At 54.0% G+C, this 2,500-nt stretch overlaps 1 protein-coding gene across 1 annotated transcript in view; it reads left to right on the forward strand.

Moving 5' to 3' along the window:
• Positions 1 to 2,500, forward strand: part of rnf123 (ring finger protein 123) — a 101,657-nt gene that overhangs the window by 13,095 nt on the left and 86,062 nt on the right. The window lies entirely within an intron of this gene.

A 2,500-nucleotide genomic window follows, 5' to 3' on the forward strand; every position in this document is an offset into this window, starting at 1 on the left:
GGAATAAGAGCACACAGGAGTAAAGAGCACACAGGGGGCACAGCAATAGCTGTAAATGCTTATTTAGCTTTAAACTTTGTATAAGCTTATGTTTTAGCTTTAAACTTTGTATAAATATAAACTATAACTATGTGAGTTAGCAGGATATGGGCAGAATAAATAATAAAGTGACAGTGACACATGTAGCACCATTATTGCACGTTCTTAAGTCACAGTATTGCACATGATTACAGTATATACAGGTGAATGACATGTACAGGGTCAGCAGTTCTGATTGTACAGTCTGACCGCAGCAGGAAGGAAAGACCTGCGGAATCTCTCCCTCACACAGCGAGGGTGAATCAGTCTGTCACTGAAGCTGCTCTCCAGAGCAGACAGAGTGTCCTGCAGGGGGTGACAGTCGTGGTCCAGCATGGATGTTAGTTTGTCCAGGACCCTCCTGTCCCCCACCTGCTGCACTGTGTCCAGGGGGCAGCCCAGGACAGAGCTGGACTTCCTGATGACCTTGTCCAGCTTCTTCCTGTCCCTCTCTGTGATGCTGCTGCTCCAGCAGGCTACTCCGTACAAGATGGCTGATGCCACTACAGAGTCGTAGAAGGTCTTCAGGAGAGGCCCCCGTACTCCAAAAGACCTGAGTCTCCTCAGGAGGTAGAGCCGGCTTTGGCCCTTCCTGAAGAGAGCGTCCGTGTTATGAGTCCAATCCAGTTTGTGGTTCAGATGAACACCCAGGTACTTGTAAGAGACCACTCTCTCAATGTCCCGTCCCTGGATGTTCACTGGGGCGGGGGCAGCAGAGTGGCGTCTGCGGAAATCCACCACCATCTCCTTGGTTTTCCCCGCGTTAATGAGGAGGTGGTTCCGCTGACACCAGTCCACAAAGTCCTGCGTTAGTCCTCTGTACTCTGCGTCGTCGTCCTCAGTGATGAGTCCGACGATGGCAGAGTCGTCAGAGAACTTCTGCAGGACACAGCTGTCGGTGTTGTGTCTGAAGTCTGCAGTGTAGAGGGTGAAGAGGAATGGTGCGAGGACGGTCCCCTGGGGGGCCCCCACACTGCAGGTCTGGACCTCAGACACACAATCCCTGGATCTCACAAACTGAGGTCTGTCTGTGAGGTAGTCCAGGATCCACTCAGCCAAGTCGTTGTCCACTCCCGCCGCCTCCAGCTTGTCCCTCAGGAGCCTCGGCTGGATGGTGTTGAAGGCGCTGGAGAAATCAAAAAACAGAATTCTCACAGCGGTGCCGGGCTTCTCCAGGTGGGACAGTGCACGGTGGAGGAGGGAGATGATGGCGTCCTCCACTCCGATGCCGGGCCGGTAGGCAAACTGCAGCGGGTCCATCGCTGAGTTCACCGTGGAGCGGAGGTGGCCCAGAACGAGCCTCTCCAGGGTCTTCATCAGGTGGGATGTGAGAGCCACCGGCCTGAAGCTGCTGAGGTCTTTGGCCCGTGGTGTCTTGGGCACTGGTACCACGCACGAGGTCTTCCAGAGCTGTGGTACCGACCTCAGCTTGAGGCTCAGGTTGAAGACGCGCCCCATAACTCCACACAGTTCGTCTGCGCAGGATCGCAGAAGTCTGGAGCTGATCCCGTCCGGGCCCGCCGCTTTCCGCGCCTTAATCTTTTTTAGCTCTCTCCTCACTTCGGTGTCTGTGAAGGAGAGGGGTGCGGGCTGCGAGCTGGTGGTGGGTGAGTGGAGGAGAGGGGTGGGGGAGCTGGTGGTGGGTGAGTGGATGGGCCGTGTGGCAGTGGCAGAGGTGTTAACGACTGCAGATGAGGGGCTTTGTCCCTCAGCCACAGGGGTAGGGGGGGGCAGCAGTGCAGGGGGTGGGGCGGGTTGTTGATTGAACCTCAGGTAGAAGTTATTCAGATCATTGACCCATTGTTGGTCTCCCACCGGCTGGACGGGCGTTGGCTTGAAGCCTGAGATGGTTCTAAGGCTAGACCAAACGCCCCTGGCATCCTGTCTGCTAAGCTGCTCTTCCATCTTGCCCCTGTAGCGAGCCTTAGCCTGTCGTATCGCTATCCTCAGTCGTTTTTGCACCTCTTTTAGCGCCTCTTTATTCCCAGACTTAAAAGCTCTTTTCTTCTCTTTCAGCAGAGCCTTTATGCCTGAGTTAATCCACGGCTTGTTATTTGCGAAACACCGCACCGTACGGAGTGGAGCGGTGTTTTCAAAACAGAAGTTGATGTAGTCTGTGATAGTCTCTGTGATGGCATCAACGTCCTGATCGTGAGGATCACAGAGCTCCTCCCACAGTGTGGAGCTGAAACAGTCTTTGAGAGCGTCTTCTATGTCTGTATTCCACATTCTCAGCTTTCGTGGCTCCAACTGCTGCCTGTGCACGAGTGGTTTGTACACAGGCCGCAGGTGAATGATATTGTGGTCGGCTCTGCCCAGCGGTGGGAGGGCAGATGATGAATATGCGTCTTTAGCATTAGTAAAAAACAAGTCCAGTATTTTGTCTCCTCTTGTGGGACAGGTGACATATTGAGTGAACAGT

This window comes from Ammodytes marinus, assembly GCF_949987685.1.
Source record: "Ammodytes marinus genome assembly, chromosome: 4".
NCBI classification, from domain to species: Eukaryota; Metazoa; Chordata; class Actinopteri; order Uranoscopiformes; family Ammodytidae; genus Ammodytes; species Ammodytes marinus.